The sequence below is a fragment of the Eleutherodactylus coqui genome, unplaced genomic scaffold (genome assembly GCF_035609145.1).
Source record: "Eleutherodactylus coqui strain aEleCoq1 unplaced genomic scaffold, aEleCoq1.hap1 HAP1_SCAFFOLD_530, whole genome shotgun sequence".
Taxonomy (NCBI): Eukaryota; Metazoa; Chordata; class Amphibia; order Anura; family Eleutherodactylidae; genus Eleutherodactylus; species Eleutherodactylus coqui.
In genome coordinates, this window is record NW_027102590.1 from 42,986 (window position 1) to 52,816 (window position 9,831).

The 9,831-nt window shown below is 56.7% G+C and overlaps 46 pseudogenes; all 46 read left to right on the forward strand.

Moving 5' to 3' along the window:
* The first annotated feature begins 19 nt into the window (after nucleotides 1-19).
* LOC136605132 (5S ribosomal RNA) lies at nucleotides 20-138 on the forward strand (annotated as a pseudogene).
* An 80-nt stretch (nucleotides 139-218) lies between these two features.
* LOC136605133 (5S ribosomal RNA) lies at nucleotides 219-337 on the forward strand (annotated as a pseudogene).
* Nucleotides 338-417: 80 nt separating this feature from the next.
* LOC136605210 (5S ribosomal RNA) lies at nucleotides 418-536 on the forward strand (annotated as a pseudogene).
* Nucleotides 537-616: 80 nt separating this feature from the next.
* On the forward strand, nucleotides 617-735 carry LOC136605134 (5S ribosomal RNA; annotated as a pseudogene).
* An 80-nt stretch (nucleotides 736-815) lies between these two features.
* LOC136605135 (5S ribosomal RNA) lies at nucleotides 816-934 on the forward strand (annotated as a pseudogene).
* An 80-nt stretch (nucleotides 935-1,014) lies between these two features.
* On the forward strand, nucleotides 1,015-1,133 carry LOC136605322 (5S ribosomal RNA; annotated as a pseudogene).
* Nucleotides 1,134-1,213: 80 nt separating this feature from the next.
* On the forward strand, nucleotides 1,214-1,333 carry LOC136605294 (5S ribosomal RNA; annotated as a pseudogene).
* An 80-nt stretch (nucleotides 1,334-1,413) lies between these two features.
* Nucleotides 1,414-1,532, forward strand: LOC136605292 (5S ribosomal RNA; annotated as a pseudogene).
* Nucleotides 1,533-1,612: 80 nt separating this feature from the next.
* LOC136605247 (5S ribosomal RNA) lies at nucleotides 1,613-1,731 on the forward strand (annotated as a pseudogene).
* An 80-nt stretch (nucleotides 1,732-1,811) lies between these two features.
* LOC136605285 (5S ribosomal RNA) lies at nucleotides 1,812-1,930 on the forward strand (annotated as a pseudogene).
* An 80-nt stretch (nucleotides 1,931-2,010) lies between these two features.
* LOC136605136 (5S ribosomal RNA) lies at nucleotides 2,011-2,129 on the forward strand (annotated as a pseudogene).
* Nucleotides 2,130-2,209: 80 nt separating this feature from the next.
* LOC136605308 (5S ribosomal RNA) lies at nucleotides 2,210-2,328 on the forward strand (annotated as a pseudogene).
* Nucleotides 2,329-2,408: 80 nt separating this feature from the next.
* Nucleotides 2,409-2,527, forward strand: LOC136605137 (5S ribosomal RNA; annotated as a pseudogene).
* An 80-nt stretch (nucleotides 2,528-2,607) lies between these two features.
* Nucleotides 2,608-2,726, forward strand: LOC136605138 (5S ribosomal RNA; annotated as a pseudogene).
* An 80-nt stretch (nucleotides 2,727-2,806) lies between these two features.
* Nucleotides 2,807-2,925, forward strand: LOC136605104 (5S ribosomal RNA; annotated as a pseudogene).
* An 80-nt stretch (nucleotides 2,926-3,005) lies between these two features.
* LOC136605140 (5S ribosomal RNA) lies at nucleotides 3,006-3,124 on the forward strand (annotated as a pseudogene).
* Nucleotides 3,125-3,207: 83 nt separating this feature from the next.
* LOC136605141 (5S ribosomal RNA) lies at nucleotides 3,208-3,326 on the forward strand (annotated as a pseudogene).
* Nucleotides 3,327-3,406: 80 nt separating this feature from the next.
* LOC136605143 (5S ribosomal RNA) lies at nucleotides 3,407-3,525 on the forward strand (annotated as a pseudogene).
* Nucleotides 3,526-3,605: 80 nt separating this feature from the next.
* LOC136605144 (5S ribosomal RNA) lies at nucleotides 3,606-3,724 on the forward strand (annotated as a pseudogene).
* An 80-nt stretch (nucleotides 3,725-3,804) lies between these two features.
* Nucleotides 3,805-3,923, forward strand: LOC136605332 (5S ribosomal RNA; annotated as a pseudogene).
* An 80-nt stretch (nucleotides 3,924-4,003) lies between these two features.
* LOC136605211 (5S ribosomal RNA) lies at nucleotides 4,004-4,122 on the forward strand (annotated as a pseudogene).
* Nucleotides 4,123-4,202: 80 nt separating this feature from the next.
* LOC136605145 (5S ribosomal RNA) lies at nucleotides 4,203-4,321 on the forward strand (annotated as a pseudogene).
* An 80-nt stretch (nucleotides 4,322-4,401) lies between these two features.
* On the forward strand, nucleotides 4,402-4,520 carry LOC136605146 (5S ribosomal RNA; annotated as a pseudogene).
* Nucleotides 4,521-4,600: 80 nt separating this feature from the next.
* On the forward strand, nucleotides 4,601-4,719 carry LOC136605323 (5S ribosomal RNA; annotated as a pseudogene).
* An 80-nt stretch (nucleotides 4,720-4,799) lies between these two features.
* On the forward strand, nucleotides 4,800-4,918 carry LOC136605147 (5S ribosomal RNA; annotated as a pseudogene).
* Nucleotides 4,919-4,998: 80 nt separating this feature from the next.
* On the forward strand, nucleotides 4,999-5,117 carry LOC136605190 (5S ribosomal RNA; annotated as a pseudogene).
* An 80-nt stretch (nucleotides 5,118-5,197) lies between these two features.
* Nucleotides 5,198-5,316, forward strand: LOC136605312 (5S ribosomal RNA; annotated as a pseudogene).
* Nucleotides 5,317-5,396: 80 nt separating this feature from the next.
* On the forward strand, nucleotides 5,397-5,515 carry LOC136605302 (5S ribosomal RNA; annotated as a pseudogene).
* Nucleotides 5,516-5,595: 80 nt separating this feature from the next.
* On the forward strand, nucleotides 5,596-5,714 carry LOC136605222 (5S ribosomal RNA; annotated as a pseudogene).
* An 80-nt stretch (nucleotides 5,715-5,794) lies between these two features.
* LOC136605231 (5S ribosomal RNA) lies at nucleotides 5,795-5,913 on the forward strand (annotated as a pseudogene).
* Nucleotides 5,914-5,993: 80 nt separating this feature from the next.
* On the forward strand, nucleotides 5,994-6,112 carry LOC136605148 (5S ribosomal RNA; annotated as a pseudogene).
* An 80-nt stretch (nucleotides 6,113-6,192) lies between these two features.
* LOC136605269 (5S ribosomal RNA) lies at nucleotides 6,193-6,311 on the forward strand (annotated as a pseudogene).
* An 80-nt stretch (nucleotides 6,312-6,391) lies between these two features.
* On the forward strand, nucleotides 6,392-6,510 carry LOC136605149 (5S ribosomal RNA; annotated as a pseudogene).
* A 277-nt stretch (nucleotides 6,511-6,787) lies between these two features.
* Nucleotides 6,788-6,906, forward strand: LOC136605151 (5S ribosomal RNA; annotated as a pseudogene).
* An 80-nt stretch (nucleotides 6,907-6,986) lies between these two features.
* Nucleotides 6,987-7,105, forward strand: LOC136605152 (5S ribosomal RNA; annotated as a pseudogene).
* Nucleotides 7,106-7,185: 80 nt separating this feature from the next.
* LOC136605153 (5S ribosomal RNA) lies at nucleotides 7,186-7,304 on the forward strand (annotated as a pseudogene).
* An 80-nt stretch (nucleotides 7,305-7,384) lies between these two features.
* On the forward strand, nucleotides 7,385-7,503 carry LOC136605212 (5S ribosomal RNA; annotated as a pseudogene).
* Nucleotides 7,504-7,582: 79 nt separating this feature from the next.
* LOC136605155 (5S ribosomal RNA) lies at nucleotides 7,583-7,701 on the forward strand (annotated as a pseudogene).
* Nucleotides 7,702-8,177: 476 nt separating this feature from the next.
* LOC136605192 (5S ribosomal RNA) lies at nucleotides 8,178-8,296 on the forward strand (annotated as a pseudogene).
* Nucleotides 8,297-8,376: 80 nt separating this feature from the next.
* LOC136605330 (5S ribosomal RNA) lies at nucleotides 8,377-8,494 on the forward strand (annotated as a pseudogene).
* Nucleotides 8,495-8,574: 80 nt separating this feature from the next.
* LOC136605303 (5S ribosomal RNA) lies at nucleotides 8,575-8,693 on the forward strand (annotated as a pseudogene).
* Nucleotides 8,694-8,773: 80 nt separating this feature from the next.
* Nucleotides 8,774-8,892, forward strand: LOC136605223 (5S ribosomal RNA; annotated as a pseudogene).
* Nucleotides 8,893-8,971: 79 nt separating this feature from the next.
* Nucleotides 8,972-9,090, forward strand: LOC136605232 (5S ribosomal RNA; annotated as a pseudogene).
* An 80-nt stretch (nucleotides 9,091-9,170) lies between these two features.
* LOC136605117 (5S ribosomal RNA) lies at nucleotides 9,171-9,289 on the forward strand (annotated as a pseudogene).
* Nucleotides 9,290-9,369: 80 nt separating this feature from the next.
* On the forward strand, nucleotides 9,370-9,488 carry LOC136605156 (5S ribosomal RNA; annotated as a pseudogene).
* Nucleotides 9,489-9,568: 80 nt separating this feature from the next.
* Nucleotides 9,569-9,687, forward strand: LOC136605157 (5S ribosomal RNA; annotated as a pseudogene).
* Nucleotides 9,688-9,831: the final 144 nt, after the last annotated feature.

Genomic DNA, 9,831 nt, shown 5'->3' on the forward strand with positions numbered 1-9,831 from the left:
TAGGAAAGGAGGAGGAGCTGTCAACGGGCATTCTAAGCTGAATGTGCCTGCTCTCGTCAGATCGCGGCCGCCAGCCAGCTTGAGGCCTGGCAAGTACCAGTATGGGTGACCGGCTGGGAATCCCAGGTCCCGTTGACTTTTAAGGCCGTGAGTAGGTTTCTTTCCTTTTCGGAGGAGCGTTCGCACTGCAGAAAGCCCATAGGAAAGGAGGAGGAGCTGTCAACGGGCATTCTAAGCTGAATGTGCCTGCTCTCGTCAGATCGCGGCCGCCAGCCAGCTTGAGGCCTGGCAAGTACCAGTATGGGTGACCGGCTGGGAATCCCAGGTCCCGTTGACTTTTAAGGCCGTGAGTAGGTTGCTTTCCTTTTCGGAGGTGCGTTCGCACTGCAGAAAGCCCATAGGAAAGGAGGAGGAGCTGTCAACGGGCATTCTAAGCTGAATGTACCTGCTCTCGTCAGATCGCGGCCGCCAGCCAGCTTGAGGCCTGGCAAGTACCAGTATGGGTGACCGGCTGGGAATCCCAGGTCCCATTGACTTTTAAGGCCGTGAGTAGGTTTCTTTCCGTTTCGGAGGTGCGTTCGCACTGCAGAAAGCCCATAGGAAAGGAGGAGGAGCTGTCAACGGGCATTCTAAGCTGAATGTGCCTGCTCTCGTCAGATCGCGGCCGCCAGCCAGCTTGAGGCCTGGCAAGTACCAGTATGGGTGACCGGCTGGGAATCCCAGGTCCCGTTGACTTTTAAGGCCGTGAGTAGGTTTCTTTCCTTTTCGGAGGTGCGTTCGCACTGCAGAAAGCCCATAGGAAAGGAGGAGGAGCTGTCAACGGGCATTCTAAGCTGAATGTGCCTGCTCTCGTCAGATCGCGGCCGCCAGCCAGCTTGAGGCCTGGCAAGTACCAGTATGGGTGACCGGCTGGGAATCCCAGGTCCCGTTGACTTTTAAGGCCATGAGTAGGTTGCTTTCCTTTTCGGAGGTGCGTTCGCACTGCAGAAAGCCCATAGGAAAGGAGGAGGAGCTGTCAACGGGCATTCTAAGCTGAATGTACCTGCTCTCGTCAGATCGTGGCCGCCAGCCAGCTTGAGGCCTGGCAAGTACCAGTATGGGTGACCGGCTGGGAATCCCAGGTCCCATTGACTTTTAAGGCCGTGAGTAGGTTTCTTTCCGTTTCGGAGGTGCGTTCGCACTGCAGAAAGCCCATAGGAAAGGAGGAGGAGCTGTCAACGGGCATTCTAAGCTGAATGTGCCTGCTCTCGTCAGATCGCGGCCCGCCAGCCAGCTTGAGGCCTGGCAAGTACCAGTATGGGTGACCGGCTGGGAATCCCAGGTCCCGTTGACTTTTAAGGCCGTGAGTAGGTTTCTTTCCTTTTCGGAGGTGCGTTCGCACTGCAGAAAGCCCATAGGAAAGGAGGAGGAGCTGTCAACGGGCATTCTTAGCTGAATGTGCCTGCTCTCGTCAGATCGCGGCCGCCAGCCAGCTTGAGGCCTGGCAAGTACCAGTATGGGTGACCGGCTGGGAATCCCAGGTCCCATTGACTTTTAAGGCCGTGAGTAGGTTTCTTTCCTTTTCGGAGGTGCGTTCGCACTGCAGAAAGCCCATAGGAAAGGAGGAGGAGCTGTCAACGGGCATTCTAAGCTGAATGTGCCTGCTCTCGTCAGATCGCGACCGCCAGCCAGCTTGAGGCCTGGCAAGTACCAGTATGGGTGACCGGCTGGGAATCCCAGGTCCCGTTGACTTTTATGGCCGTGAGTAGGTTGCTTTCCTTTTCGGAGGTGCGTTCGCACTGCAGAAAGCCCATATGAAAGGAGGAGGAGCTGTCAACGGGCATTCTAAGCTGAATGTGCCTGCTCTCGTCAGATCGCGGCCGCCAGCCAGCTTGAGGCCTGGCAAGTACCAGTATGGGTGACCGGCTGGAAATCCCAGGTCCCGTTGACTTTTAAGGCCGTGAGTAGGTTTCTTTCCTTTTCGGAAGTGCGTTCGCACTGCAGAAAGCCCATAGGAAAGGAGGAGGAGCTGTCAACGGGCATTCTAAGCTGAATGTGCCTGCTCTCGTCAGATCGCGGCCGCCAGCCAGCTTGAGGCCTGGCAAGTACCAGTATGGGTGACCGGCTGGGAATCCCAGGTCCCGTTGACTTTTAAGGCCGTGAGTAGGTTTCTTTCCTTTTCGGAGGTGCGTTCGCACTGCAGAAAGCCCATAGGAAAGGAGGAGGAGCTGTCGACGGGCATTCTAAGCTGAATGTGCCTGCTCTCGTCAGATCGTGGTCGCCAGCCAGCTTGAGGCCTGGCAAGTACCAGTATGGGTGACCGGCTGGGAATCCCAGGTCCCGTTGACTTTTAAGGCCGTGAGTAGGTTTCTTTCCGTTTCGGAGGTGCGTTCGCACTGCAGAAAGCCCATAGGAAAGGAGGAGGAGCTGTCAACGGGCATTCTAAGCTGAATGTGCCTGCTCTCGTCAGATCGCGGCCGCCAGCCAGCTTGAGGCCTGGCAAGTACCAGTATGGGTGACCGGCTGGGAATCCCAGGTCCCGTTGACTTTTAAGGCCGTGAGTAGGTTTCTTTCCTTTTCGGAGGTGCGTTCGCACTGCAGAAAGCCCATAGGAAAGGAGGAGGAGCTGTCAACGGGCATTCTAAGCTGAATGTGCCTGCTCTCGTCAGATCGCGGCCGCCAGCCAGCTTGAGGCCTGGCAAGTACCAGTATGGGTGACCGGCTGGGAATCCCAGGTCCCGTTGACTTTTAAGGCCGTGAGTAGGTTGCTTTCCTTTTCGGAGGTGCGTTCGCACTGCAGAAAGCCCATAGGAAAGGAGGAGGAGCTGTCAACGGGCATTCTAAGCTGAATGTACCTGCTCTCGTCAGATCGCGGCCGCCAGCCAGCTTGAGGCCTGGCAAGTACCAGTGTGGGTGACCGGCTGGGAATCCCAGGTCCCGTTGACTTTTAAGGCCGTGAGTAGGTTTCTTTCCTTTTCGGAGGTGCGTTCGCACTGCAGAAAGCCCATAGGAAAGGAGGAGGAGCTGTCAACGGGCATTCTAAGCTGAATGTGCCTGCTCTCGTCAGATCGCGGCCGCCAGCCAGCTTGAGGCCTGGCAAGTACCAGTATGGGTGACCGGCTGGGAATCCCAGGTCCCGTTGACTTTTAAGGCCGTGAGTAGGTTTCTTTCCGTTTCGGAGGTGCGTTCGCACTGCAGAAAGCCCATAGGAAAGGAGGAGGAGGAGCTGTCAACGGGCATTCTAAGCTGAATGTGCCTGCTCTCGTCAGATCGCGGCCGCCAGCCAGCTTGAGGCCTGGCAAGTACCAGTATGGGTGACCGGCTGGGAATCCCAGGTCCCGTTGACTTTTAAGGCCGTGAGTAGGTTTCTTTCCTTTTCGGAGGTGCGTTCGCACTGCAGAAAGCCCATAGGAAAGGAGGAGGAGCTGTCAACGGGCATTCTAAGCTGAATGTGCCTGCTCTCGTCAGATCGCGGCCGCCAGCCAGCTTGAGGCCTGGCAAGTACCAGTATGGGTGACCGGCTGGGAATCCCAGGTCCCGTTGACTTTTAAGGCCGTGAGTAGGTTGCTTTCCTTTTCGGAGGTGCGTTCGCACTGCAGAAAGCCCATAGGAAAGGAGGAGGAGCTGTCAACGGGCATTCTAAGCTGAATGTGCCTGCTCTCGTCAGATCGCGGCCGCCAGCCAGCTTGAGGCCTGGCAAGTACCAGTATGGGTGACCGGCTGGGAATCCCAGGTCCCGTTGACTTTTAAGGCCGTGAGTAGGTTTCTTTCCTTTTCGGAGGTGCGTTCGCACTGCAGAAAGCCCATAGGAAAGGAGGAGGAGCTGTCAACGGGCATTCTAAGCTGAATGTGCCTGCTCTCGTCAGATCGCGGCCGCCAGCCAGCTTGAGGCCTGGCAAGGACCAGTATGGGTGACCGGCTGGGAATCCCAGGTCCCGTTGACTTTTAAGGCCGTGAGTAGGTTGCTTTCCTTTTCGGAGGTGCGTTCGCACTGCAGAAAGCCCATAGGAAAGGAGGAGGAGCTGTCAACGGGCATTCTAAGCTGAATGTACCTGCTCTCGTCAGATCGCGGCCGCCAGCCAGCTTGAGGCCTGGCAAGTACCAGTATGGGTGACCGGCTGGGAATCCCAGGTCCCATTGACTTTTAAGGCCGTGAGTAGGTTTCTTTCCGTTTCGGAGGTGCGTTCGCACTGCAGAAAGCCCATAGGAAAGGAGGAGGAGCTGTCAACGGGCATTCTAAGCTGAATGTGCCTGCTCTCGTCAGATCGCGGCCGCCAGCCAGCTTGAGGCCTGGCAAGTACCAGTATGGGTGACCGGCTGGGAATCCCAGGTCCCGTTGACTTTTAAGGCCGTGAGTAGGTTTCTTTCCTTTTCGGAGGTGCGTTCGCACTGCAGAAAGCCCATAGGAAAGGAGGAGGAGCTGTCAACGGGCATTCTAAGCTGAATGTGCCTGCTCTCGTCAGATCGCGGCCGCCAGCCAGCTTGAGGCCTGGCAAGTACCAGTATGGGTGACCGGCTGGGAATCCCAGGTCCCGTTGACTTTTAAGGCCGTGAGTAGGTTGCTTTCCTTTTCGGAGGTGCGTTCGCACTGCAGAAAGCCCATAGGAAAGGAGGAGGAGCTGTCAACGGGCATTCTAAGCTGAATGTACCTGCTCTCGTCAGATCGTGGCCGCCAGCCAGCTTGAGGCCTGGCAAGTACCAGTATGGGTGACCGGCTGGGAATCCCAGGTCCCATTGACTTTTAAGGCCGTGAGTAGGTTTCTTTCCGTTTCGGAGGTGCGTTCGCACTGCAGAAAGCCCATAGGAAAGGAGGAGGAGCTGTCAACGGGCATTCTAAGCTGAATGTGCCTGCTCTCGTCAGATCGCGGCCGCCAGCCAGCTTGAGGCCTGGCAAGTACCAGTATGGGTGACCGGCTGGGAATCCCAGGTCCCGTTGACTTTTAAGGCCGTGAGTTGGTTTCTTTCCTTTTCGGAGGTGCGTTCGCACTGCAGAAAGCCCATAGGAAAGGAGGAGGAGCTGTCAACGGGCATTCTTAGCTGAATGTGCCTGCTCTCGTCAGATCGCGGCCGCCAGCCAGCTTGAGGCCTGGCAAGTACCAGTATGGGTGACCGGCTGGGAATCCCAGGTCCCGTTGACTTTTAAGGCCGTGAGTAGGTTGCTTTCCTTTTCGGAGGTGCGTTCGCACTGCAGAAAGCCCATAGGAAAGGAGGAGGAGCTGTCAACTGGCATTCTAAGCTGAATGTGCCTGCTCTCGTCAGATCGCGGCCGCCAGCCAGCTTGAGGCCTGGCAAGTACCAGTATGGGTGACCGGCTGGGAATCCCAGGTCCCGTTGACTTTTAAGGCCGTGAGTAGGTTTCTTTCCTTTTCGGAAGTGCGTTCGCACTGCAGAAAGCCCATAGGAAAGGAGGAGGAGCTGTCAACGGGCATTCTAAGCTGAATGTGCCTGCTCTCGTCAGATCGCGGCCGCCAGCCAGCTTGAGGCCTGGCAAGTACCAGTATGGGTGACCGGCTGGGAATCCCAGGTCCAGTTGACTTTTAAGGCCGTGAGTAGGTTTCTTTCCTTTTCGGAGGTGCGTTCGCACTGCAGAAAGCCCATAGGAAAGGAGGAGGAGCTGTCAACGGGCAATCTAAGCTGAATGTGCCTGCTCTCGTCAGATCGCGGCCGCCAGCCAGCTTGAGGCCTGGCAAGTACCAGTATGGGTGACCGGCTGGGAATCCCAGGTCCCGTTGACTTTTAAGGCCGTGAGTAGGTTTCTTTTCTTTTCGGAAGTGCGTTCGCACTGCAGAAAGCCCATAGGAAAGGAGGAGGAGCTATCAACGGGCATTCTAAGCTGAATGTGCCTGCTCTCGTCAGATCGCGGCCGCCAGCCAGCTTGAGGCCTGGCAAGTACCAGTATGGGTGACCGGCTGGGAATCCCAGGTCCCGTTGACTTTTAAGGCCGTGAGTAGGTTTCTTTCCTTTTCGGAGGTGCGTTCGCACTGCAGAAAGCCCATAGGAAAGGAGGAGGAGCTGTCAACGGGCATTCTAAGCTGAATGTGCCTGCTCTCGTCAGATCGCGGCCGCCAGCCAGCTTGAGGCCTGGCAAGTACCAGTATGGGTGACCGGCTGGGAATCCCAGGTCCCGTTGACTTTTAAGGCCGTGAGTAGGTTTCTTTCCGTTTCGGAGGTGCGTTCGCACTGCAGAAAGCCCATAGGAAAGGAGGAGGAGCTGTCAACGGGCATTCTAAGCTGAATGTGCCTGCTCTCGTCAGATTGCGGCCGCCAGCCAGCTTGAGGCCTGGCAAGTACCAGTATGGGTGACCGGCTGGGAATCCCAGGTCCCGTTGACTTTTAAGGCCGTGAGTAGGTTGCTTTCCTTTTCGGAGGTGCGTTCGCACTGCAGAAAGCCCATAGGAAAGGAGGAGGAGCTGTCAACGGGCATTCTAAGCTGAATGTGCCTGCTCTCGTCAGATCGCGGCCGCCAGCCAGCTTGAGGCCTGGCAAGTACCAGTATGGGTGACCGGCTGGGAATCCCAGGTCCCGTTGACTTTTAAGGCCGTGAGTAGGTTGCTTTCCTTTTCGGAGGTGCGTTCGCACTGCAGAAAGCCCATAGGAAAGGAGGAGGAGCTGTCAACGGGCATTCTAAGCTGAATGTGCCTGCTCTCGTCAGATCGCGCGCCAGCCAGCTTGAGGCCTGGCAAGTACCAGTATGGGTGACCGGCTGGGAATCCCAGGTCCCGTTGACTTTTAAGGCCGTGAGTAGGTTTCTTTCCGTTTCGGAGGTGCGTTCGCACTGCAGAAAGCCCATAGGAAAGGAGGAGGAGCTGTCAACGGGCATTCTAAGCTGAATGTGCCTGCTCTCGTCAGATCGCGGCCGCCAGCCAGCTTGAGGCCTGGCAAGTACCAGTATGGGTGACCGGCTGGGAATCCCAGGTCCCGTTGACTTTTAAGGCCGTGAGTAGGTTGCTTTCCTTTTCGGAGGTGCGTTCGCACTGCAGAAAGCCCATAGGAAAGGAGGAGGAGCTGTCAACGGGCATTCTAAGCTGAATGTGCCTGCTCTCGTCAGATCGCGGCCGCCAGCCAGCTTGAGGCCTGGCAAGTACCAGTATGGGTGACCGGCTGGGAATCCCAGGTCCCGTTGACTTTTAAGGCCGTGAGTAGGTTTCTTTCCTTTTCGGAGGTGCGTTCGCACTGCAGAAAGCCCATAGGAAAGGAGGAGGAGCTGTCAACGGGCATTCTAAGCTGAATGTGCCTGCTCTCGTCAGATCGCGGCCGCCAGCCAGCTTGAGGCCTGGCAAGTACCAGTATGGGTGACCGGCTGGGAATCCCAGGTCCCGTTGACTTTTAAGACGGTGAGTAGGTTGCTTTCCTTTTCGGAGGTGCGTTCGCACTGCAGAAAGCCCATAGGAAAGGAGGAGGAGCTGTCAACGGGCATTCTAAGCTGAATGTACCTGCTCTCGTCAGATCGCGGCCGCCAGCCAGCTTGAGGCCTGGCAAGTACCAGTATGGGTGACCGGCTGGGAATCCCAGGTCCCATTGACTTTTAAGGCCGTGAGTAGGTTCTTTCCGTTTCGGAGGTGCGTTCGCACTGCAGAAAGCCCATAGGAAAGGAGGAGGAGCTGTCAACGGGCATTCTAAGCTGAATGTGCCTGCTCTCGTCAGATCGCGGCCGCCAGCCAGCTTGAGGCCTGGCAAGTACCAGTATGGGTGACCGGCTGGGAATCCCAGGTCCCGTTGACTTTTAAGGCCGTGAGTAGGTTTCTTTCCTTTTCGGAGGTGCGTTCGCACTGCAGAAAGCCCATAGGAAAGGAGGAGGAGCTGTCAACGGGCATTCTAAGCTGAATGTGCCTGCTCTCGTCAGATCGCGGCCGCCAGCCAGCTTGAGGCCTGGCAAGTACCAGTATGGGTGACCGGCTGGGAATCCCAGGTCCGTTGACTTTTAAGGCCGTGAGTAGGTTGCTTTCCTTTTCGGAGGTGCGTTCGCACTGCAGAAAGCCCATAGGAAAGGAGGAGGAGCTGTCAACGGGCATTCTAAGCTGAATGTACCTGCTCTCGTCAGATCGTGGCCGCCAGCCAGCTTGAGGCCTGGCAAGTACCAGTATGGGTGACCGGCTGGAATCCCAGGTCCCATTGACTTTTAAGGCCGTGAGTAGGTTTCTTTCCGTTTCGGAGGTGCGTTCGCACTGCAGAAAGCCCATAGGAAAGGAGGAGGAGCTGTCAACGGGCATTCTTAGCTGAATGTGCCTGCTCTCGTCAGATCGCGGCCGCCAGCCAGCTTGAGGCCTGGCAAGTACCAGTATGGGTGACCGGCTGGGAATCCCAGGTCCCGTTGACTTTTAAGGCCGTGAGTAGGTTGCTTTCCTTTTCGGAGGTGCGTTCGCACTGCAGAAAGCCCATAGGAAAGGAGGAGGAGCTGTCAACGGGCATTCTAAGCTGAATGTGCCTGCTCTCGTCAGATCGCGGCCGCCAGCCAGCTTGAGGCCTGCAAGTACCAGTATGGGTGACCGGCTGGGAATCCCAGGTCCCGTTGACTTTTAAGGCCGTGAGTAGGTTTCTTTCCTTTTCGGAAGTGCGTTCGCACTGCAGAAAGCCCATAGGAAAGGAGGAGGAGCTGTCAACGGGCATTCTAAGCTGAATGTGCCTGCTCTCGTCAGATCGCGGCCGCCAGCCAGCTTGAGGCCTGGCAAGTACCAGTATGGGTGACCGGCTGGGAATCCCAGGTCCAGTTGACTTTTAAGGCCGTGAGTAGGTTTCTTTCCTTTTCGGAGGTGCGTTCGCACTGCAGAAAGCCCATAGGAAAGGAGGAGGAGCTGTCAACGGGCAATCTAAGCTGAATGTGCCTGCTCTCGTCAGATCGCGGCCGCCAGCCAGCTTGAGGCCTGGCAAGTACCAGTATGGGTGACCGGCTGGGAATCCCAGGTCCCGTTGACTTTTAAGGCCGTGAGTAGGTTTCTTTCTTTTCGGAAGTGCGTTCGCACTGCAGAAAGCCCATAGGAAAGGAGGAGGAGCTATCAACGGGCATTCTAAGCTGAATGTGCCTGCTCTCGTCAGATCGCGGCCGCCAGCCAGCTTGAGGCCTGGCAAGTACCAGTATGGGTGACCGGCTGGGAATCCCAGGTCCCGTTGACTTTTAAGGCCGTGAGTAGGTTTCTTTCCTTTTCGGAGGTGCGTTCGCACTGCAGAAAGCCCATAGGAAAGGAGGAGGAGCTGTCAACGGGCATTCTAAGCTGAATGTGCCTGCTCTCGTCAGATCGCGGCCGCCAGCCAGCTTGAGGCCTGGCAAGTACCAGTATGGGTGACCGGCTGGGAATACCAGGTCCCGTTGACTTTTAAGGCCGTGAGTAGGTTTCTTTCCGTTTCGGAGGTGCGTTCGCACTGCAGAAAGCCCATAGGAAAGGAGGAGGAGCTGTCAACGGGCATTCTAAGCTGAATGTGCCTGCTCTCGTCAGATCGCGGCCGCCAGCCAGCTTGAGGCCTGGCAAGTACCAGTATGGGTGACCGGCTGGGAATCCCAGGTCCCGTTGACTTTTAAGGCCGTGAGTAGGTTGCTTTCCTTTTCGGAGGTGCGTTCGCACTGCAGAAAGCCCATAGGAAAGGAGAAGGAGCTGTCAACGGGCATTCTAAGCTGAATGTGCCTGCTCTCGTCAGATCGCGGCCGCCAGCCAGCTTGAGGCCTGGCAAGTACCAGTATGGGTGACCGGCTGGGAATCCCAGGTCCCGTTGACTTTAAGGCCGTGAGTAGGTTTCTTTCCTTTTCGGAAGTGCGTTCGCACTGCAGAAAGCCCATAGGAAAGGAGGAGGAGCTGTCAACGGGCATTCTAAGCTGAATGTGCCTGCTCTCGTCAGATCGCGGCCGCCAGCCAGCTTGAG